Raw genomic sequence first — 25761 nt, 5'->3', positions numbered from 1 at the left:
CCACACTATATAGCATTCTGTTTACTGCCACTCTGTGTCTGCTGGGAATAGTGGTACACCGCTCGCTCAGCCACACTATATAGCATTCTGTTCACTGTTCTGTGTCTGCTTGGAATAGTGGTACACCGCTCGTTCAGCCACACTATATAGCATTCTGTGTACTGTTCTGTGTCTGCTGGGAACAGTAGTACACCGCTCGTTCAGCCACACTATATAGCATTCTGTGTACTGTTCTGTGTCTGCTGGGAACAGTAGTACACCGCTCGCTCAGCCACACTATATAGCATTCTGTTCACTGTTCTGTGTCTGCTGGGAATAGTGGTACACCGCTCGCTCAGCCACACTATATAGCATTCTGTTCACTGTTCTGTGTCTGCTGGGAATAGTGGTACACCGCTCGCTCAGCCACACTATATAGCATTCTGTTCACTGTTCTGTGTCTGCTGGGAATAGTGGTACACCGCTCGCTCAGCCACACTATATAGCATTCTGTTCACTGTTCTGTGTCTGCTGGGAATAGTGGTACACCGCTCGCTCAGCCACACTATATAGCATTCTGTTTACTGTTCTGTGTCTGCTGGGAATAGTGGTACACCGCTCGCTCAGCCACACTATATAGCATTCTGTTCACTGTTCTGTGTCTGCTGGGAATAGTGGTACACCGCTCGCTCAGCCACACTATATAGCATTCTGTTCACTGTTCTGTGTCTGCTGGGAACAGTAGTACACCGCTCGTTCAGCCACACTATATAGCATTCTGTGTACTGTTCTGTGTCTGCTGGGAACAGTAGTACACCGCTCGTTCAGCCACACTATATAGCATTCTGTGTACTGTTCTGTGTCTGCTGGGAACAGTAGTACACCGCTCGTTCAGCCACACTATATAGCATTCTGTTCACTGTTCTGTGTCTGCTGGGAATAGTGGTACACCGCTCGCTCAGCCACACTATATAGCATTCTGTTCACTGTTCTGTGTCTGCTGGGAATAGTGGTACACCGCTCACCCGTCACTGTATAGCATTGTGCTCTGTGTCGCTGCTGGGAATAGTGGTACTGTATAGCATTTCTGTACTGCCACTGTACTGCTGCCAGTCAGCGTGTACTGTAAGGATAAGTGAAATGAGGAAGAAATCCGGTGAAAGAGGGAGGGGCAAGGGAAGAGGTGTTTCCCCTGACGGTTCACGTACAGGCCACAGGGGAGCACCCAAGAAAACCCACTCAATACCACCCATGTTGTCCAGGACAACAACCCTCACAAATCCAAAAGAACAGGACCAGATAATTACTTGGATGACCTCTCAAGCGTCCAGCAGTGGGTTAAGCAGCACCAGCACATCACGCACGAGGTCCGAGTCCTCAGCCAGTTACAAGGAGCCAGTGGGCACAAAGCTGACACAACCGGCAGCGACACCACGCACACAACTGCCAGATAACCAGTCCGATGAATTACCTCAGGACACAATGGGGTATTCGCAGGAGCTATTCCCAGCCCAACAAACTTCCACCTTTCAAAGGTCAATGGAGGAACAGCCAGAAATGTTGTGCCTGGATTCACAACCGTTAACTGTGGGAAATGTACCGCGCACTGAAATACGAGGCGAGTCCGAAGAGGACTCGGAAACCCAAATCCCAGAGCAATTTGGGCAGGAGGGGTTGCAATTGCAGGAGGTCGGCCGACAAGATCTGGAAGACGACGTTGGAGTGTGCTGCGCAGAGGTTGTTGTGGGGAGCTCTACTCCACGGCGGTGGCCCACAATGACATATGACGAGTTTGAGGAGATGGAAGAGGAGGGTATGGACAATGTGGACAGAGACCCAGATTTTGTTTGTGAACGAGAACATCGCCGTCGTAGCAGCAGCACAGATGAGTCTGTTGAAGAACACACTGCTGCACGAGTTCGCCTTGTGCCACAAGGTAGGCGGCGCGCAATTTCAGGCACCACAAGCGTGGAAGTTCAAGTGAGAGGCAAAAGAGGAGCAAACAGAAATCGCCAGCAAGGAGGCAGGTGCTCCAAAGTCTGGGCTTTCTTTGAAGACTGCACTGAGGATGTTACCATGGCGATTTGCAAGGTGTGCAAGACCCGCCTGAGCAGGGGGAAAAATATTAACAACCTCTCCACCACCAGCATGAGCCGTCACATGCTATCCAAACATCCCACTCTTTGGGCAAACGCGTCAGGACAGGGTACCAGAAACAACACTGCCTCCCTTGGGTTCACCAGACCCGCCTCAGCAGCAGCAGTAGCCCAGCCATTGCGTGGTTCACAACATTCACAAACATCAGACGACGCTGACACTGTCACTTTCCGGAGTAGTGCTCTTGAGGTCTCCCAGTGTTCATCAAACACAACAACCAACAGCCCTTCCGTGTGCAGCGCTACGGTTCAGTTGTCTGTGTCGGAGATGTTTGAGCGCAAGAGGAAATTGCCAGCAAATGACCCCCGGGCCGTGGCAGTAACAGCCAGCATAGCCAAGCTTCTGGCCTGCGAAATGCTGCCATATCGATTGGTGGAGACAAACAGCTTCAAGGGCATGATGTCAGTGGCCATCCCACGTTACGTGGTTCCCAGCCGCTACCACTTTGCACGCTCTGCAGTGCCTGAGTTGCATGAGCACGTGGTCAGCAAAATAACCCGAAGCTTGAAGAATGCCGTTGCCTGCAAGGTTCACCTCACCACTGACACCTGGACGAGTGCGTTCGGCCAGGGTCGATACATCTCCCTTACCGCGCACTGGGTGAACCTTGTGGAGCCTGGCAGCGATTCCTCACCTGCTACGGCACGGGTGTTGCCCACGCCACAAACAGCTGCACCGCCGTCCCTCCCACTGGATAACAGCAGCACCTACCTCTCTGACTCCTTCTCCTCCAACGCATCTCAAAGCTGTACCTCATCCGGAAACGCTAACCCAGCAGCAGTAGGATCGTGGAAGCAGTGCAGCACAGCTGTTGGCATGCGTCAGCAAGCGTTGCTGAAGCTAATCTGCCTTGGGGATAAGCAGCACACAGGGGAGGAAATTTGGAGGGGAATAAAGGAACAGACGGATTTGTGGCTGGCACCGCTGGACCTGAAACCGGGCATGGTTGTGTGTGATAATGGGAGTAATCTCATTCGCGCTTTAAGGTTGGCTAAGCTGACACACATCCCTTGCCTGGCGCACGTGATGAACCTAGTAGTTCAGCGGTTCCTGAGGACATACCCAGGCGTGCCCGATCTGCTGTTGAAGGTGCGTCGAGTGTCCAAACATTGTAGAAATTCCAGTACTGCTTCGGGGGCACTCGCCAAGATGCAGGAGCGCTTCAATCTCCCCCACCATCGCTTGCTGTGTGATGTCCCTACGCGCTGGAATTCTACGCTGCACATGCTAGCCCGCTTTTGCGAGCAGAAGAGTGCAGTGGTCCAGTACATGACGGCGCAGTACCGAGGCGCATCCGGCCAGCTGCCAAGCTTCTGTGGATCCGATTGGGCCAACATGTTGGACCTCTGCCAAGTCCTCCAAAATTTTGAGCAATCCACGTTGCTTGTGAGCAGTGACAACTCTTCAGTCAGCATTACCATACCACTGCTGTGTTTACTGAAGAGGTCGATGTTAAAAATCAAGGAAACAGCTGTCATGATGCAACTGGGGGAATCTGAAGGAGAAAACGATCAGCGTGATGGTACCAACATCAGGCCATCCGCCTCAGGGAACGCTGGCCCCAGCAGCTATGACGAAGAAGAGGAGGAGGAACAGCTGGAGTTGGAGCAGGAATTTCATGCCACCACTGACGAGGGCCAGAGCGGTGCACGTTGGACTTCCACAATTCAACGCGAATGGTCAGCAGAAGCAGACCAGGAGGAAGGTGACGACTATGATGCATCACAACAACTATCACAACGCTCACAAGAGGATGATGAGGATTCTGGTAGGACTCTGGCACACATGGCTCAATTCATGCTAGACTGCATTGAACGTGACCCACGCATTGTGCGCATTCTGGACAACACCAATTACTGGGTTTATACCCTTCTGGATCCACGGTACAAACACAATGTTCCAAAACTGCTTGAAGAAAGAGTCAGACAGGTCAAAATGGAAGAATACCAGCAGGCCCTTGTGGAGACTTTAGAGAGGAGATTGACATCCTCCCCCTCCTCTAGCCAGTTGTACGCAGACAGACTGACTTCCGCAAACCCAGGACGACCAGGAGGGCAGCAAACAACGCAAGCCGCAGCTAGTACCCAAAAGGGAATGGTATCGGCAGTGTCCTTGGAGTGGGAAAATTTTCTGACACCCATGCAGCCGCAGCCCACTGAACAGCAAGCGTGCAGATCCACCTCCAACACCGATCGCCTGGAGAAGATGGTCAAGGACTACATGTCAGATGGCGTAGCTGTGTCGAACCATCCATCTGCACCCTTCAACTATTGGGTATCGAAGCTAGACACCTGGCACGAACTGGCAATGTACGCAATAGAGGTGCTGGCTTGCCCGGCAGCCAGCGTTATGTCGGAACGCTGTTTCAGTGCTGCCGGAGGCATCGTCACAGATCGGCGTATCCGCCTCTCTACAGACAATGCAGACCGTCTGACTCAAATTAAAATGAATCAATCCTGGATTGGAAATGACTACGCAACACTCCAGGACCCCAACCAAGTAACATGACCAATGAACATCTGGGATGGTGTTGCGTTTCCGGGCCCTGTTTATTGAACCTCTCATCTGTATTACATTTATGACTGCATGGCGGCAAAAAGCATTGCTGCTATATCCGCACGCTTTTTGTCCACATGCAAGGCCTGGGTTGTTGTGTCTCACAAAGCGTGGCCTTCTCCTCCTGCGCCTGCTCCTGTTCCATCACGTCTGCTGCTGCTGGGTTAGCGTTGCCGCGTGGTCCCTGTTTATTGAACCACTTATCTTTATTACATTTATGACTGCATGGCGGTACAAAGCATGCTATCCGCACGCTTCTTGCCCTCATGCAAGGCCTGGGTTGTTGTGTCTCACAAAGCGTGGCCTTCTCCTCCTGCGCCTCCTCCTGTTCCATCACGTCTGCTGCTGCTGGGTTAGCGTTGCCGCGTGGTCCCTGTTTATTGAACCACTTATCTTTATTACATTTATGACTGCATGGCCGTACAAAGCCTGCTATCCGCACGCTTCTTGCCCTCATGCAAGGCCTGGGTTGTTGTGTCTCACAAAGCGTGGCCTTCTCCTCCTGCGCCTGCTCCTGTTCCATCACGTCTGCTGCTGCTGGGTTAGCGTTGCCGCGTGGTCCCTGTTTATTGAACCACTTATCTTTATTACATTTATGACTGCATGGCGGTACAAAGCCTGCTATCCGCACGCTTCTTGCCCTCATGCAAGGCCTGGGTTGTTGTGTCTCACAAAGCGTGGCCTTCTCCTCCTGCGCCTGCTCCTGTTCCATCACGTCTGCTGCTGCTGGGTTAGCGTTGCCGCGTGGTCCCTGTTTATTGAACCACTTATCTTTATTACATTTATGACTGCATGGCGGTACAAAGCCTGCTATCCGCACGCTTCTTGCCCTCATGCAAGGCCGGGGTTGTTGTGTCTCACAAAGCGTGGCCTTCTTCTCCTCCTGCGCCACCCTCCTCCTGTTCCATCACGTGTGCTGCTGCTGGGTTAGCGTTACCGGTCCCTTTTCCTGGAACCTCTTATATGTATTACATTTATGACTGCATGCCGACAAAAAACATGTTACCTGTGCAAAGAAAACAGACATTTCCCGCATTTAAAAGACAGTTTTCCCTTTGAAACTTTAAAATCGATTTTCTCAAAAACTATAAGCTCTTTTTGCTAATTTTTTTTTCCTCTTGTACCCACTCCCAAGGTGCACATACCCTGCAAATTTGGGGTATGTAGCATGTAAGGAGGCTTTACAAACCACAAAAGTTCGGGTCCCCATTGACTTCCATTATGTTCGGAGTTCGGGTCGAACACCCGAACATCGCGGCCATGTTCGGCCTGTTCGGCCCGAACCCGAACATCTAGATGTTCGCCCAACACTAATCTTTATATCAGAACACTTTGCCTATACACTAACAAGAGTGGCATCTTTACAAAAATATCTGTTATGGTACTGCTAATGGAACAACATCTGTAGATGGGAAAGCCTTGCTTTAAATACCTGAGTAAATTTTGGGTTCCACTGGATTGCTTTTGTATCTATCTGGAGACTCATTTCCCTCCCGTCATGATGGAAATATCCAACTGGATTCAGTGACATGGATCCCTTGGGTGTTATAATAACATTTAGCAGATCAAACTTGGCTTGGTGGTTTGCTTCACCGAGACGTATCGCCTCTCCTCCGCTGGTGGTGATGTGAGTCCTCCTCAGATACTTATTAATCTGGAAACAGGAAAAACACACATTAGGCCTAGATATTCAATCATTTTATTTATTTATTTTTTATTTATTTATGTATTTATAGCGCCTACATATTACACAGCACTGTACAGAGAATATTGTCTTGTCACTAACTGTCCCTCAGAGGGGCTCACAATCTAGTCCCTACCATAGTCCCATGTCTATGTATTGCATGCATCAGCCTAGAGCCTATTTACGGGGAAGCCAATTATCGTATCTGTATGTTTTTGAGAGGTGGGAAGAAACCAGAGTGCGTGGAGAAAACCCACACAGACATGGGGAGAACATACAGTACAAACTTCTCGCAGATGTTGACCTGGCTGGGACTCAAACTGAGGACCCACACTGCAAGGCAACAGCGCTAACCACTATGCCACCGTGCTGCGCATCCAGCTATAGTGCTATCATAGAGTTAAAATGACCTCTAGCCATTTGTCAATCCAGGTAAAAAAGCCTGTGCCCCCCCAGGTCCCCCGTGCCCCCCCCCCCTGAAAATAATTTTTATATGCCAATGTTTCACTGTAACATAATCCTAATATCCCACTCTTTTACCAGAAAATAATTGTAACTCAGCAATGTTTCGCCATAAAATAATATAATGTGGCAACGTTTCACTAGAAAATAATCATAATGCATCAATGTTTCACTAGAAAATAACCACAATCTGGGCAGTGTTTCGCCATAAAATAATATAATGTGGCAACGTTTCACTAGAAAATAATCATAATGCAGCAATGTTTCACTAGAAAATAATCATGATCTTGGCAGTGTTTCGCCATAAAATAATATAATGTGGCAACGTTTCAATAGAAAATAATCATAATGCAGCAATGTTTCACTAGAAAGTAATCATAATCTTGGCAGTGTTTCGCCATAAAATAATATAATGTGGCAACGTTTCACTAGAAAATAATCATAAAGTGGGCAGCATTTCACCAGAAAATAATCATAATGCGGCAATCTTTCCCCAGAAAATAATTGTAACTCAGCAATGTTTCACCAGAAAATAATCGTAATGTGGGCAGCATTTCACCAGAAAATAATCATATTGCAGCAATGTTTCACTAGAAAATAACCACAATCTGGGCAGTGTTTCGCCATAAAATAATATAATGTGGCAACGTTTCACTAGAAAATAATCATAAAGTGGGCAGCATTTCACCAGAAAATAATGTTCACCTGTAAATAAAAAACATTTACTTACCTACAGAACAGGTGCGTACCTAGAAATCCCAGGGCCCCCCTGCATAAAAAAAAAATCCAGCCCCCCCAGGGCCCGCTCAGGGATTTTTGAGGGGCAGGAGGGGTCGAAGCATAAGAGGAGAGTGTGGCAGATCGGTGGGACACCCCCCCCCCCCCTCTCTCACCTCGGGCTCTACTCTCAGCACTCCTCCTCCTGCAATCATTGGTGGCAGCGGGCAGCAGCGGCGGCGGTGGCGGCAGGCTTAACACATTACCTCCTTCTTGCCGGAGGTCTTCCATTCTCTAAGAGCAACTTCCTGTTTACACGGGAAGTTGCATGAAGCTCATAGAGAACAGAAGACCTCCAGCGAGAAGGAGGTAATGTGTTCAGTCTGCTTTCCATGAGAAAATGTATGCATGCTCTAACACCAAGTTTAACCCTAGCAAGTCTGGCTTTGCAAATCTGGCCTAATTGGCTATTCATAAGGCAATGCTCATGCAAATATGCATTTGCTTTTGCATGCCAAACTATGCAGGGCAAAGCGGTCGCCCTGCGGGAATTAGTTCATGCTACATCAGCACTATCCAGGAGCACCACGGAGAGGCTTCTCAATTTTGACCCTGCATAGTTTGGCATGCGAAAGCAAATGCATATTTGTATGAGCATTGCCTCATGAATAGCCAATTAGGCCAGATTTGCAAAGCCTTGCTAGGGTTAAAACTTGGTGTTTGAGCACGCATACATTTTCTCAAGGTAAGCATTTAATGTGTTCAGTCTGCCGCCACCACCGCTGCTGCCCGCTGGCACCAATGATTGCAGGAGAGGGAGCGCTGAGAGGAGAGCCCGAGGTGAGGGGGGGGGGGTAATGTCCCCCCTCCACCACCGATCTGCCACACTCTCCTCTTATGCTGCAACACCTCCTGCCCCACAAAAGTCCCTTAGCGAGCCCTAGGGGGGCCCCGGCCCCCCCCCCGCGATGGCAGGGGTCGCATCCCCTATTGTTACGCCAGTGCTGCAGAAGACTTCTCTCCCAGCACGCAGCTCCCCGATCATCGGCCTGAAGCCAGCCAGTGTCAGGGCAAGGGTCCATCTAACCAATGATACCTGGTCTGTAAATCATGGTCAAGCAGGTATATAACCTATACGGCACATTGGGTAAACTTGGCAAGCATGGAATGCGTGGCTCTGCAGTGGAGTTGGTGACACCAGGGCCGGGCCGAGGCATAGGCTGGAGAGGCTCCAGCCTCAGGGCGCAGTGTAGGAGGGGGCGCAGAATTCATTCAGCTGTCATTCCTAATTGTGTTTGAAGCAGAAAGAAATAAGAAAAGGGGATACATGGCAGTGACTGCACGCCAGATAACTAGATATTAAGGTGTTGGGGAGGTTGTGGGCCCTGTGGTGCCTCTTAGTCTAATAGCAATCAGTGTGTGATGGCTGGGGTGGGAGGGATAGAGGGGCGCACTTTGGTGTCTCAGCCTTGGGTGCTGGAGGACCTTGTCCCGGCTCTGGGTGACACCGCCATGAATGGCAGACAGGCCTGCTGTCACTTCCTCTTCTCCTCCTTCTCCTCCCCTATCCTCTGCACTATCATCCTCAGTTGAGTCATCCTCTGCTGCTGCTGTGCCCTCTTCTAGTACAAGTGCACATCTCCAGCACCACAGGACCTATTCCACATCCGAGGTACGATGGTGTCATGCCGTCCTGGGGCTGTTTTGCCTGAAAGCTGAGAGTCACTCCGGACCAGCACTCCTGGCCGCTCAGAACAAACAGGTGGATCAGTGGCTGACCCCGCACCACTGGAGATCAGCAAAGTGATGTGTGACAACAGAAGCAATGTGTTGGCAGCACTGAATTTGGACAAGTTAATACATAAGCCCCAAGCAGTCCAGGAAGACGTGTCCATTTCAGGTGTTCCTACACAGCCATGGCGCGCTTTGCAGATGTTCAGCGGTGAAAGAACCTGCCAGTGAGGCGATTGATTTGTGACTGCCCGACTCGCTGGAACTCAACGCTTAATGCCCCTCATGTTTAAACACCTGCCCCAACAAGAAAAAGCCATCAACGATTATCTGTATGACCACAGTGCTAGGGCAAGCTCTGCAGAGATGGGGATTGGCCCAATAGGCTGCCTGTCAAGTTTCCTGTCAAGTGGGCCAATCAAAGTGCGGGTATAATGTCCTTTAAAGAGAAACTCCGACCAAGAATTTAACTTTATCCCAATCAGTAGCTGATACTCCCTTTTACATGACAAATCTATTGCATTTCACAAACAGACCATCCCATCAGGGGGCGCTGTATGACTGATATTGTGGTGAACCCCTCCCACAAGAAGCTCTGGGACCGCGGTACTCTGGGCAAACTGCCACATTGGCCTCAATTCACGGAGCATTATCAAACGTTTATCAAACACTTTATCAAACGTTTGATAATGTACCTTATGGGTAAAATCTCATTTTGAATTCACTAAGGTGTTATATATTTGTTGAACGTTTTATCGGTAAAACATTCGATAAATATATAACACCTTAGTGAATTTAAAATGAGATTTTACCCATGAGGTACATTATCAAACGTTTGATAAAGTGTTTGATAAACGTTTGATAATGCTCCGTGAATTGAGGCCAATGTAACAATGTTCACAGACAGGAAATAGCTGCTTACAGCTGTCTCTAACAGCCAAAACAGCTAGGAGCAGCTACATAACCTGCCCACAGTAAAAATGTCACCATGTGATAAATGTCAGAATGTGAATCTGGGAGAGGAAAGATTTTACAATGGGCAAACACTGACTAAATCATTTATACAGAATTCTTGTAAAAAGCAAGCACTTTTTTATTACATTATTTTCACTGGAGTTCCTCTTTAAATTGATTGGACTCAAAGGGCTCGATTCACAAAGCGGTGCTAACCCAGTTAGAGACTTTAGGCATGATAACCATTGCACCACGCTGGTGAAAAGCCAGTTTAGGCGTGATAAGTTTAGGTGTGATAAGTTTAGGTGTGATAAGTTTAGGCATGCTAAGTTTAGATAAGTGTAGATAGCGTGCAAAGTCCCGCACGCAAAGCAGCGCCATTAAACTCTATGCGATGTGCACCAGACTTTGCTAGCACAAAACTTTTGATCAGCTGTGCACTGCGGTGCTAACGCAGTTGGTGCTCAAACTTTTCATGCCTAAACTTATCACACCTAAACTTATCATGCCTAAACTTATCACACCTAAACTTATCACACCTAAACTTATCATGCCTAAACTGAGTTTAGGCGTGATAAAGGGCTTTTCACCAGGGTGCTAACTGTTAGCACCGCTCTGTGAATCAGGCCCAAAGAGACTCAGGGCAGGATAAGTGGAGCTCTCATCATACCAGTTAGCAGGCATAAGTCCATAGAGCTCTCTATGCTACTCTGATAAGACATATTAACTCTGATAAAGCAGGTTAACTCTGATAAGGCATGTTAACTCTGATAAGATGTGCCATTTGTTATGGTGAATCAACCCATTTGAGTCCTATGGGTAAAAAGCACTATAGGAATGTTATTGCTACATACGGTGCAACCTCTCCATTCTGTTGTGTTGCATTTCTGTTTAAAAGGGAACGCAACACAATGGGCTCGATTCACAAAGCGGTGCTAACCCAGTTAGAGACTTTAGGCGTGATAACCTTTGCACCACTCTGGTGAAAAGCCAGTTTAGGTGTGATAAGTTTAGGCATGATAAGTTTAGGTGTGATAAGTTTAGGCATGCTAAGTTTAGATAAGTTTAGATCGCTTGCAAAGTCCCGCATGCAAAGCAGCGCCATTAAACTTTATACGAAGTGCACCATTCTTGCTAGCGTAAAACTTTTGATCAGCTGTGCACTGTGGTGCTAACGCAGTTGGCGCTTAAACTTATCACACCTAAACTTATCACACCTAAACTTATCATGCCTAAACTTATCACACCTAAACGTATCACACCTAAACTTATCATGCCTAAACTGAGTTTAGGCATGATAAAGGGCTTTTCATCAGGGTGCTAACTGTTAGCACCGCTTTGTGAATCAGGCCCCATGCCCCAATGTGAACCCAGCCTTAGGGAAAAGTACAATTTGGGTTATCGTTAAAGGAGTTATCAGCCAAAAATGACAAAATGAGCTTTACTCACCTGGGGCTTTCTCCATCCCCTTGCAGCTGACTGTCCCACGCCAACCGTTCCGCTCCCCGCTGCTCTCCCAGTCTCGCTGCATGGTGCAGGGGCCAACCTCGGGGTCAGCCTTACTGCACCTGCGTGAACCACCGCTGTCAATCATGGCCACGTGGTCCGCAGCAAACTGCGCAGGCACAAAACTACTGACAGCGGCAGTTTGCGCAGGCGCAGTAAGGCCGACCCTGCAGTCGGCCCCTGCACCGTGCAGTGAGAGCGGCGGGAAGCGGAACGGTCGGTGTGGGACAGTCAGCTGCAAAGGGCTGGAGAAAGCCCCAGGTGAGTAAAGCTCATGTTGTCTTTTTTGGCCGATAACTCCTTTTAGCAAAAAAAAAGTAAAGTTGATGAAAGAAAAACATATATATTGTACACTTTGGAACTGTCCTCTGTTATTCTAATGAATTATAGAGCATGCAGAAGCATTTCTGGTGATTGGAACTTGGGAGAGCAAGATAGCCATAATAGTGACAATACCTGTCGTAGGGGCCAATATTGGCTTTCTGTCTCATTTATTGCCTCCTTCCTCTGTGGATGTGTCTCATGCAGGGCGTGGGCCAGAGCATAAACCGCAGCGTAAACCCTGAAAGTCAAGCGGAAATTCTCCACGTCATATTTTGAGGGATCCGCGGAGTGAAGGCTGTGATTGTCTCTACAAGGAGGAGGCTTGAAGCTTGAAATTTTCCTGAGAGCTTCAGGTGCACATTTGAAGGTCTGTGTGAAAACATCCAGTAACACGGTATTGTTTGGGTATTTTTCAGGATCGGCACTGAGCAAGTAATCCTTCAGTCCCGGGATCTCTCCTCTAGGCAGGTCAACCAAGAAAGAACCATGCACGGAGTGCTTGAAAATAAATCTATCATTTATTCTTAACATTCCATAAAATATTATTATTTTCTTTAAAAAAGGAGTACTGCCAAATAAGTAAGACATCCCAGGCTTGATTGAGCTGCTATAAAAAATGACAACTTTGCAAGTTGATTGTGCAATGACTGAAATGGTGCCGTAGGGCTTGCATTTTAAGTCCCTGCATTGATTCAAATCAAAATCAATACTGATAGCAAATTCCGCACAGATCTGGTTCTGCAGCAGGAGGCTTCTCAGCTCGGCGATAAACTTCTCGCTGTCCTCGTGATCAAAGGATACAATTCCCACCCAGTTCCAGCCGAAATGCTTTAGTAAGAGGACGATGGCTTTTAGCTGCTCCCTCTCATCAGGAACCGTCCGGTAAAATGAGGGAAACCGGAACCTGTTATCAAAGACCGGACTCATAGCTCCATAGCTGATCTGTAAAATAAAGAAAAATGAATTTGAAATTACTTCAAAGAATATAAAAATAAAGATTAAGCTTACCTTGGGCTTCTTCCAGCCTCTGAAAGTCATCTGGTCAAGAGCTGCAGTTCCATTGTCCTCCAGGGTGTCGCTGTCACCTCGGTAATTACTGCCAACCCCAGCTTGGTTTCAGGCAACTGCACATTAGTGATGTGGAGAACATGAAAATTTGAGTTCCCGAACGTGATTACAAATTTTCCACAAACATTTACGAACCAGGTGTTCGCGGTGGGCTCCACAGACGCTAATGGGCAGGCGAACTTTAACCCCCCCCCCTGGCGGTATTCCCGAGTTCAGCCCAGGTTGGCAAATACTGCCGTGTGCTGCATTATCCTGGGTCCCGTGGACGATCAGCACTGCTCAGCAGGACTCATATATGTACTGTATAATGGTGAGTTATGACTTAACCACTTGAGGACCATAGTGATTAACCCCCCTAAAGACCAGGCCTTTTATAATGAAAATGGCCACTGCAGCTTTAAGGACTAGCTGCAGGGCCACACAACACAGCACAGAAGTGATCCCCCCCTTTTCCCCCCACCAACAGAGCTCTCTGTTGGTGGGGTCTGATCACCCCCAGGCATGTTTGTTTGGTTACAAACAAACATTTTCGGTGTCATTTTAAAAAAAAAATGTCCCCTCTGTGCATTAATCTCCCTCCCTCCCCCCGTCTGTCTATCACAGCTGATCGCTTCCGAGTCCCCCAGGGGGACAGCCGTGTCACACGGCTGTCCCCAGTGCAGCGCTGCTGCTGCTCGCAGCGCTGCACTATGTAAATAGACGGCGATTTCGCCGTCTAATAAGTCGGGGCAGAGCTCCGCCCCTCAAGCAGGAGATGCGCGCGCACCATGCGCGCGATCTCCTGCAAATCCCAGCCCCAGGACTTTACACCAATCGGCGTTAGGCGGTCCTGGGGCTGCCGCCGCGGCCACGCCCATCGGCGTGACACGGTCGGGAGATGGTTAAGAATTGGTGGCCTAAAATTATTTAAAAAAACCCTACCGCTTGAATCCAGACAGAAATGCACCGCAAGAGAGGTTAAAACTTTCTCAACATCTCTGCAGACATGAATTATTTAAAGCGGACCCAAACCAAACATTTTTTTTGTATTAAAAATATTTAGTTACACCACTCTGACACATACAAAGATAAATAAACACTCCTTCAAGCCTATGAGCATTTCAGTGCATGCTTTTCACCCTTCTCTTTTCATATCTAGGGTTATACAGGTGGCAGCCATTAGCAATTCCTCCATTGCCAGACACCTCCTACTCCACCAGTTTGCCGGATTCTGTCCCGGCAATATGAAAGGAAGGGAGGGGTTACTCCAATAAATGTAAAATATTTTATATTTGTCATCATGCAGCTGAAAAAAGGCTGCTATTTATTATTATAATTTAGAAAATAGATTTTATTTCTGAAATCTTGTATGTTTAATTTGGGTCCACTTTAAGTAAGGAGAACAAAGTGTACCAAAACCCGGACAGTGGCACGGTGGAGGAGGATCAACTGCAAAATAGTCACCAAAAAATATGTATTTTTCGCAAACACTTTTTTTAATGGTTATTTTTAAAGTTTAATAGCCGCCAATTTTAGCGGTTTACAGCAAAGCTCCCATACGTGCTACAAACACCCAATTTGCAGGGCAGGCTAAGGAAGACAGTGGGAACAAGAGGAAAAAAAATCAAAAAGACCTTGTAGTTTTGGAGAAAATCAGTGTTAAAGTTAGAGGAAAAAGTCTACATTTAAAATGACAGATAATGCATTATTATTATTACTAGGCCTAAGGCCCATTTAAAAATGGGTGCTAGGCTCTGTTGCGACACCTGCACTTCCTGACGCACTTCCTTAAGGCTGTGAAGGCCACGTGCGCACATGCCCGCTCACTACATGCACACACCCGCCCATCCTGGCCCTGTCCTCCCCTGCTCTCGGCAAGCCACGCCTCATTCCACCAGTTCTTGCCAGTGTCTCTGCGTCCCTGCACATGCCCGCTCACTACATGCACACACCCGCCCATCCTGGCCCTGTCCTCCCCTGCTCTCGGCAAGCCACGCCTCATTCCACCAGTTCTTGCCAGTGTCTCTGCGTCCCTGCACATGCCCGCTCACTACATGCACACACCCGCCCATCCTGGCCCTGTCCTCCCCTGCTCTCGGCAAGCCACGCCTCATTCCACCAGTTCTTGCCAGTGTCTCTGCATCCCTGCACATGCCCGCTCACTACATGCACACACCCGCCCATCCTGGCCCTGTCCTCCCCTGCTCTCGGCAAACCACGCCTCATTCCACCAGTTCTTGCCAGTGTCTCTGCGTCCCTGCACATGCCCGCTCACTACATGCACACACCCGCCCATCCTGGCCCCGTTCTCCCCTGCTCTCGACAAGCCACGCCTCATTCCACCAGTTCTTGCCAGTGTCTTTGCATCCCTGCACATGCGCACTACTGAAAAGCATGGGCACAGGGACCTGGGATGCAGAGACACAGGACTATTATTATATAGGATTATTTACTTTTTTTTAACCTCCCTGGCGGTAAGCCCGAGCTGAGCTCGGGCTATGCCGCGCAGGGGGAGATTTCAGCCCCTGGTGGGGCGATTTTCATTTTGTAAATTGCTGTGCACGAAGCCAGCACTTTGCTAGCTGCGCGCACAGCTTGATCGCCGCCGCTCTGCGGCGATCGGCCGCACGCAGCGGCTGAAGAGGGCCCCCCCCCGCCAGAGCCCTGCGCTGCCCGGATCAATGAGTTCCGGGCAGCGCTATGGGCTGGATCGTGTGTCCCTGACGTCAGGACGTCGGCTGACGTCCATGACGTCATCCCGATCGTCGCCATGGCGACAGGAGAAGCCAAACAGGGGAACGCGTTATATACGCGTTCCCCTGTTTGCTATAGATGCCGGCGACGATCGGACTAGAGGGCCACATGCACCCTCTAGTGGTGTTTCATGTAGCTACCACTCTGGTAGCTTTACATGAAACATTAAAAAAAAATAAAAAAAAATTGGAATTCTGCAATTTTTGCAGAAAAAATTAACCGCCAAGGAGGTTAATATGCCTGTCATTTACCACATTTAAATATATACTTTTTTATATCATAATTTAAAAATTTTCTCCAAAACTACAGGGTCTTTTTTCTAGAGATGGCCCGAACGGTTCACCGGCAAACGGTTCCAAGTGAACTTTGGGTGGTTTCGCCTTCACCGGCGAAGGCGAACTTTCCCGGAAGTTCGATCCACCCCATAATGCTCCATTAGGGTCAACTTTGACCCTCTACATCACAGTCAGCAGGCACATTGTAGCCAATCCGGCTACACTCACTCCTGGAGCCACTCCCTCCCTTATATAAGGCAGGAAGCGCCGGCCATTACTCTCACTCGTGTGCCTGCAATAGTCAGAGTAGGGCGAGCTGATTCAGACTGTTTCTCCTAGGGAAAGATTAGTTAGGCTCTTGGCTTGTTAGCTTGCTCCTGGCTGAATCTTATTGCTATAATAGCACCCCACAACAGCTCTTTTGAGAGCTAATCCTGTTCTTGTGGGGGGGGTTTTGATTGTTTTTTTACTGTGTGTCACTGACACTTGTGTTGTATAGACAGCTTTTGTAATTCATACTGTGTGCCATGGCCAGTGCCAGCCCAGGCCAATCACAATCACACACCTGTGTCAGCTGCACAATGTGTAATACCTGACTGTTGTGTTCAGTGAAACCACCTCATCACAGCATATAACTGACTGTTGTGTTCAGTGAAACCACCTCATCACAGCATATACCTGACTGTTGTGTTCAGTGAAACCACCTCATCACAGCATATAACTGACTGTTGTGTTCAGTGAAACCACCTCATCACAGCATATACCTTTACCTAACTGTTGTGTTCAGTGCACCCACCTCATCACAGCATATACCTTTACCTAACTGATGTGTTCAGTGAACCCACTTCATCACAGCATATACCTGACTGTTGTGTTCAGTGAAACCACCTCATCACAGCATAGACCTGACTGTTGTGTTCAGTGAAACCACCTCATCACAGCATAGACCTAACTGATGTGTTCAGTGAAACCACTTCATCACAGCATATACCTGACTGTTGTGTTCAGTGAAAGCAACTTTATCACAGCATATACCTGACTGTTGTGTTCAGTGAAACCACCTCATCACAGCATATACCTGACTGTTGTGTTCAGTGAAACCACCTCATCACAGCATATACCTGACTGTTGAGTTCAGTGAACCCACCTCATCACAGCATATACCTTTACCTAACTGTTGTGTTCAGTGAAACCACCTCATCACAGCATATACCTTTACCTAACTGTTGTGTTCAGTGAAACCACCTCATCACAGCATAGACCTAACTGATGTGTTCAGTGAAACCACCTCATCACAGCATATACCTGACTGTTGAGTTCAGTGCACCCACCTCATCACAGCATATACCTTTACCTAACTGTTGTGTTTAGTGAACCCACCTCATCACAGCATATACCTGACTGTTGTGTTCAGTGAAACCACCTCATCACAGCATATACCTGACTGTTGTGTTCAGTGAAACCACCTCATCACAGCATATACCTGACTGTTGTGTTCAGTGAAACCACCTCATCACAGCATATACCTGACTGTTGTGTTTGTTATAAACTGTTCTTATCACCTTGCTTCGACACCATCGTCTCACAGACTGTGAGATCACTTGACTCTCCACACAGCAAACAGGAAATAGACTTTCTCAGGCTTCTCCAATGTTTCCGTTATTTATTCAAGTCACAGAAAGACAGATAGATACAGTCATCATATCCTAGCTATGCAAATCTTCATGTTGCTCGTGATTAGACTCCCTACCGAAGTCTATCATGTACCTTCTTCCTACCTACGTTACACTAAACTACCTATGTACATAGCATACATTATATCAGCTTACATAAAGGAAGAACATGCTTAGAGAAATAATTGGGTTCCAGTCAGTATTGCGAGCTAGTGAGGAAGGAAGAAGCAGAAGTGAGTTCCCCATCTCTCGCTCCAGATTTAATACCGACTAGGAAAGAGTTAAATATGACATCATCTTCGCCACCCCCTAGATAAGTCTATTGGTGGACCCACTTGTGGTGTCATCATACCCGCCTACTCGATTAATAATCAATGAGACATTTGACATACATGCAGGAATGTGAATATTTACAAAACATGACTGATGTTTATTGTTCCAGGCCCAGGTCAGGGAGACCTGCGGCCTTGTTCAGAACAGCTTCTTGGTATGTTCTAGTTCTGCTGACAGAACTGCAGATTTTCTCTCTTCAGAGAAAATCCCCTTAAAGGGCAGGTCTGCTCATCAAGCCTTTTTGACTAACTCAGTCCAAATAACTGAGGCCTACTTAAATTATAACAATCCCCCCTAAAACGGCTTGACCCGCAGATCCCAGCGTCTGAACCTCCCAGTACCTGGTTTCTTTCTTTTATGTTTCACTTTTCGATGTTCGTGCTCACACAACTTCTCTGCTCTAGGTGGTTACCCCTGGAAGAGAGAGAGCAAGACCTCTTGGTCTTCCTGTAACCAGGCTCTCTGGGGAAGCCCTACTTCTAAGTCCCTCAACACCACCTGCTCAGCATTTGCGTCACTTGCGTATCACTCACAAACTTGCATGACCACAGAAAAGTGAAACTCGTTTGTTTGTTACTCGATGGAGCAGTGCCAGGTGCCTTCTAAAAGAGCGCCTTTATACAATCAGCTCCTAGGTACTACTAAACCTACACCCGTAACCCTGTATATCCCTTAATTTAAACTATTGGTTCCGGAGATTGTTTATGAGGCACCAATCTCTGGACCAGGTTAATTTATTTTACGTAATTTTAACGCGCAACCTCACCTGGATAAGGATGCCTAAAGTTGTCATGCCCATCCAGACGACCAGTGGGTGTAGAAAGAACTTTGGAACTGCAGATGCCCCGTCCGAGTGTCCCTGGAACATCACCGGAACCTTTGTCCACCAGGGCAGACTGGAACTCACCTGCTCATTTTTGTGTTCTACCTCGTTAAGATCACCTGTATCATGGTGAAATCTTACCTCTAACTTAGTGTACTGTTTGTTTAACCTTTGTAACAAAATGTGGTCGTCTTGGATCAAAACCTGTTCCCCTTTGTCCCATGTCGTGTTCTGTTTCAGGACGGGAACTACCCGTGAAGCTTTGACCTTCAGAGTTCTCTTAACAATTTGAGAAACAACGTCATCAAACCTGGATGACAGGATCCATATGGGATCTCCACTCACACAATATGTTCCCCTTGGAAAATCCCCCTTATCGGAACAATTATGAGAATATACCTTGAATGTATCATTAGACCTTATGTTAAAAAACCAAACCTTTCCTTCCGCCACCGGAACTATCGGTTGGGCTTCAGGGTGGATCTTTTGAATGGTAGCCTCGCATTCTGCGTTATTGAGCCTGCAGGCTTCTTCACTAAATTTGACTTGCCCCGGCCAACGCAGGTACTTCTGCAAGAATTGCCCACATGAGGACAACTCTACTTGCTTCACCTCCCCGTCTAGCACCAAAAAAGGTTGGCCTCTCAGGTCCTGGTGTAAGACACGGGTTGAGGTGGGAACTAAGGAAGTAGCGGTGCCTAAAGGAATGTTGCACCGTTTCCATTTGTTCACCCAAACATCTCGAAGCTGCCATGCAAAAGATCCTTCTCCAGAAACATTAATATACCTCCCCTTGTCCAATCTCTCGCTGACAAAATATGTCCCCAGCTGTCCTGATTGGACCTCTTTCCCCCTTATGTCCTGAGGCACAATATGTACCTGAGGTCGGGAAGACTGTACTCTCTGCAATCGTTCGATTAAGAGTACCTCTTCACTTACCCAACTATCCTGAGGATAAGCTGCTGCATATGGACTGTGTAATATCGTCCCCTGTTGTGACCCGTGTAGTGTGGATGGGGTTCCCTGTGTTGGCTTTCCCTCCCCCGGGATCGCTCTCCCCACCCTCTTTGTCACCTGGAACTGTGGCTTGATCTCGATTTTTACTTCTTGTTTCGAGAACCACCAACCCTCGGCTTTCCAGCCTTTACGTGTGTATAGTTGTTTCAGATGCACTCTCTGTTGGTAGCTCCAGAGTGTGATGTGGTCCCCTGCGTCTCTCTGGTAAGAGAATTGACGCCTCCTGCTCGTTCCTCTCCAATCTGGACCCATCTCACTCTGCATAACCAAGACAAGGTACCCCTGAATCACACACTCCACCTTTTGCATGTACCCATTGTACTGCAATGTACCTTTTAACAAACCTTTGGATCGGTGCATCGATTCTGGGAGTGTGGCATTCAATAGCAGATTTACACTGCCATTAAATTCCCACTGCCCGCACACTTGACCCTTCAGACCTTTCACCCACATTGTGCCATGAAATTTGTTTTCTCCTGGCACAAGTGCTCTTTCCCTCCATCCCTGCTTGGTCCATCTGTGCCAATCAGAGGGAGGTGTGAAAGGATCAGTACCTTTGTCACCCAACATTAACATGCTTGGGCCTTGCATTCTCATTAACCCCTTATTATACATGAGAATGTCCTCTCTTTGTTCTCCTAGGACGAAATGACAACCTAGGATCACCATCAGCACGGTACTCCTCATTATAAAAGCACCACCTTGGGAAAGAAAAACATTAGCAATTTGCACTATGCTTTGCTCAGACAGTTTTTTTAGACGTTTTCCGATCTCAGGAACCTCGGTTTTTAGTCTCTTTCCCATTTCAGGAATCTCGTGTTTTAGTCTCTTTCCAATCTCAGGAATCTCGTGTTTTAGTCTCTTTCCAATCTCAGGAATCTCGCTGTTCTCCAATCTTAGATTGGCATCTGGAATCTTTCGCGTATCCGACTGACCTCTCCAGCTTTGCTGCCAGCACGGCATCTGTCTCAAATCCATATTGCCAAACACTTGCCTGAGCAGAAGACTTTGTAAGCCTGCGAATTCGACCAGCTTTTGGCAACTTTCCATGACACTGAGTGGATCTCTGGAACTACTGAGCGTCAGCTCTGTGTACCCACACTGGCTCAGCGGATCAATTTCCAGCGGCAGCTGCCAGCCGGCCTCGGAGCTTCCAGACACCTGCGATCTGGTTTAGGCTAGGACTGATGTGCACTTTCAGTCTAAGTTTAACATCCACGAGTGTCACCGCTGGTTCTCTCGAATTGCAGCCCGTGTGTGCTCGGCTCCCACACACTACTCACACCAGCTTATCAGTCTCAGCTTGATAAGCTTTACAGTCCGTGTCCATCTATTCCGCTTGTTTTGCTGTGGAATATCTTGAAAACTTCTTCTTCGGCCCCGGCCCCTGTCTGCCTGTTTTGCTAGGCAGGGAAGGGTTTCAGGCACCACTGTTATAAACTGTTCTTATCACCTTGCTTCGACACCATCGTCTCACAGACTGTGAGATAACTTGACTCTCCACACAGCAAACAGGAAATAGACTTTCTCAGGCTTCTCCAATGTTTCCGTTATTTATTCAAGTCACAGAAAGACAGATAGATACAGTCATCATATCCTAGCTATGCCAATCTTCATGTTGCTCGTGATTAGACTCCCTACCGAAGTCTATCAGGTACCTTCTTCCTACCTACGTTACACTAAGCTACCTATGTACATAGCATACATTATATCAGCTTACATAAAGGAAGAACATGCTTAGAGAAATAATTGGGTTCCAGTCAGTATTGCGAGCTAGTGAGGAAGGAAGAAGCAGAAGTGAGTTCCCCATCTCTCGCTCCAGATTTAATACCGACTAGGAAAGAGTTAAATATGACATCATCTTCGCCACCCCCTAGATAAGTCTATTGGTGGACCCACTTGTGGTGTCATCATACCCGCCTACTCGATTAATAATCAATGAGACATTTGACATACATGCAGGAATGTGAATATTTACAAAACATGACTGATGTTTATTGTTCCAGGCTCAGGTCAGGGAGACCTGCGGCCTTGTTCAGAACAGCTTCTTGGTATGTTCTAGTTCTGCTGACAGAACTGCAGATTTTCTCTCTTCAGAGAAAATCCCCTTAAAGGGCAGGTCTGCTCATCAAGCCTTTTTGACTAACTCAGTCCAAATAACTGAGGCCTACTTAAATTATAACAGTGTTCAGTGAAACCACCTCATCACAGCATATACCTGACTGTTGAGTTCAGTGAACCCACCTCATCACAGCATATACCTTTACCTAACTGTTGAGTTCAGTGAACCCACCTCATCACAGCATATACCTTTACCTAACTGTTGTGTTCAGTGCACCCACCTCATCACAGCATATACCTTTACCTAACTGTTGTGTTCAGTGAACCCACCTCATCACAGCATATACCTGACTGTTGTGTTCAGTGAAACCACCTCATCACAGCATATACCTGACTGTTGTGTTCAGTGAAACCACCTCATCACAGCATATACCTGACTGTTGTGTTCAGTGAAACCACCTCATCACAGCATATACCTGACTGTTGTGTTCAGTGAAAGCAACTTTATCACAGCATATACCTGACTGTTGTGTTCAGTGAAACCACCATCACAGCATATACCTGACTGTTGTGTTCAGTGAAACCACCTCATCAAAGCATATACCTGACTGTTGTGTTCAGTGAAACCACCTCATCACAGCATATACCTGACTGTTGTGTTCAGTGAAACCACCTCATCAAAGCATATACCTGACTGTTGTGTTCAGTGAAACCACCTCATCACAGCATATACCTGACTGTTGTGTTCAGTGAAACCACCTCATCACAGCATATACCTGACTGTTGTGTTCAGTGAAACCACCTCATCACAGCATATACCTGACTGTTGTGTTCAGTGAAACCACCTCATCACAGCATATACCTGACTGTTGTGTTCAGTGAAACCACCTCATTACAACATATACCTGACTGTTGTGTTCAGTGAAACCACATCATCACAGCATATACCTAGCTGTTGTGTTCAGTGAAACCACCTCATCACAGCATATACCTGACTGTTGTGTTCAGTGAAACCACCTCATCACAGCATATACCTGACTGTTGTGTTCAGTGAAAGCAACTTTATCACAGCATATACCTGACTGTTGTGTTCAGTGAAACCACCATCACAGCATATACCTGACTGTTGTGTTCAGTGAAACCACCTCATCACAGCATATACCTGACTGTTGTGTTCAGTGAAACCACCTCATCACAGCATATACCTGACTGTTGTGTTCAGTGAAACCACCTCATTACAACATATACCTAGCTGTTGTGTTCAGTGAAACCACCTCATCACAGCATATACCTGACTGTTGTGTTCAGTGAAACCACCTCATCACAGCATATATCTGACTAATGTGTTCAGTGAAACCACCTCATCACAGCATATACCTAGCTGTTGTGTTCAGTGAAACCACCTCATCACAGCATATACCTAGCTGTTGTGTTCAGTGAAACTACCTCATCACAGCATATATCTGACTAATGTGTTCAGTGAAACCACCTCATCACAGCATATACCTGACTGTTGTGTTCAGTGAAACCACCTCATCACAGCATATACCTGACTAATGTGTTCAGTGAAACCACCTCATCACAGCATATACCTAGCTGTTGTGTTCAGTGAAACCACCATCACAGCATATACCTGACTGTTGTGTTCAGTGAAACCACCTCATCACAGCATATACTTGACTGATGTGTTCAGTGAAACCACCATCACAGCATATACCTGACTGTTGTGTTCAGTGAAACCACCTCATCACAGCATATACTTGACTGATGTGTTCAGTGAAACCACCTCATCACAGCATATACCTGACTGTTGTGTTCAGTGAAACCACCTCATCACAGCATATACCTGACTGTTGAGTTCAGTGAACCCACCTCATCACAGCATATACCTGACTGTTGTGTTCAGTGAAACCACCTCATCACAGCATATACCTGACTGTTGTGTTCAGTGAACCCACCTACCTACATAAGTACATGCAGTGTTAACTGCTGCACCTGTGTGACTGCACATTGTATTAGTCAAATCAGTGCATACCTTTCACTTCATCCCCCCGATATGGATAAAATGAGAAAACAGGTAGAGGAAGAGGTAGAGGCAGACCTAAAGGAAGGCCACCTGGCAGGTCTGCGCGAGGTCATGTCGATGTGATTTCGTGCGGTCCTGGCCCAAAGTACAGTGCTCAGAAGAAGGCACGTCCCATCACTTCCCAAGATATTCAGGACATGGTTGACTATTTAACACAGAACACCTCATCTCCCGCAGCCACCAGCACTACTATAAGCACCACATCCACTGTATTTGACACTTCGCAGGAGTTATTTGGTGTGGAAATCACTCATTCACAGCCAATACTGCTACAACAAGGTGAAGGCGCTAAGCAAGTTACACCACCTCATACGTCTGAGTTAGGTGGCGATACTATGGACATAACGTGTGAGGAGGGGGATGGTGAAGTACCTGGTGTTGGTGCAGTTTTGGAGGTGTCTGAGGAAAGCGAAGCTGGGCAAGATGATTATGATTATTATTATTATTATTGATTTATAAAGCGCCAACATATTCCGTGGCGCTGTACAAAGTAAGAGACAAACATGGGGTACATAATACAGACAATGGTGTACACTAATATACAAGATACATAATTAGTGACAAAATACAAAAAAAATGATACAACATTCAAAATACAGAAGTGGTAATGACAGTGATAAAAATAACAGGATGAATGAAATGTATAATGATTTCCAAGACACAAAAGGGTGAGAGAGCCCTGTCCTTGAGAGCTTACAATCTAAAGGGAATGGGGGTAAACAAGAGGAGGGGTAGTATACGCTAAAATATATAAAGGCAGTGTGTTTTAGGATACCTAGTAGGAGGGCAATTTGGTCTTAGTACAAAGAGAAGTGGCCTAAGGTAGCGCATATGCTTGTGGGAACAAATGAGTTTTTAGAGAGCATTTAAAAGTAACAAAGGTTGGCGAGTGACGGATGTGTTGTGGGAGGGGATTCCAGAGGAGGGGTGAAGCGCGTGCGAAGTCTTGTAAACGTGAATGTGAGGAGGTGATTCTAGAGGAGGACAACAGAAGATCTTGTGCAGATCTGATATTGCGATTGGGTTTGTATCTGGAAATTAGTGAGGATATGTACCGGGGAGAGAGATTGTGGAGAGCTTTGTAGGTTAGGGTTAGGAGTTTGAACTGGATTCTCTGGTTAATTGGCAGCCAGTGAAGAGCTTGGCAGAGAGGGTCAGCAGAGGAAGATCGAGAAGAAAGATGAATGAGACAAGCAGCTGAGTTCAGTACAGATTAGAGCGGGGCAGTCTGTTAGAAGGTAGTCCACAAAGTAGTACGGTATGTTGCAGTAGTCCAGACAAGAAATTATGAGAGCATGTATTAACATTTTGATTGTGTGTTGAGTGAGAAAGGGACGGATGCAAGATATATTTTTGAGTTGGAGATGGCAGGAGCTGGTTATGGAGTGAACATGAGGAATAAAAGAGAGAGAAGAGTCGAATATTACCCCCAAGCATCGTGCTTTGGGAACTGAAGTTATGGGAGTGTTATGAACATTTATAGTTACTTCAGGCAGAGAGGTGGCTAGAGACGGTGGAAAAATTATTAGTTCCGTTTTACTCATATTAAGTTTTAGGAAGTGAGAGGACATGAAGGAGGATATAGCAGACAAGCAGTCAGGAACATGTTTGAGGAGGGAGTT

The 25761-nt window shown here is 47.1% G+C and overlaps 1 pseudogene; it reads right to left on the bottom strand.

Annotated features, from left to right (window-relative positions):
• The window catches only part of LOC137571091 (vomeronasal type-2 receptor 26-like), an 87621-nt pseudogene extending 74513 nt beyond the window's left edge, over positions 1–13108 (bottom strand).
• Between the last annotated feature and the right edge of the window lie 12653 nt (positions 13109–25761).

This window comes from Hyperolius riggenbachi, chromosome 4, assembly GCF_040937935.1.
Source record: "Hyperolius riggenbachi isolate aHypRig1 chromosome 4, aHypRig1.pri, whole genome shotgun sequence".
NCBI lineage: Eukaryota > Metazoa > Chordata > Amphibia > Anura > Hyperoliidae > Hyperolius > Hyperolius riggenbachi.
This window is presented reverse-complemented; position numbering and strand designations above follow the sequence as displayed.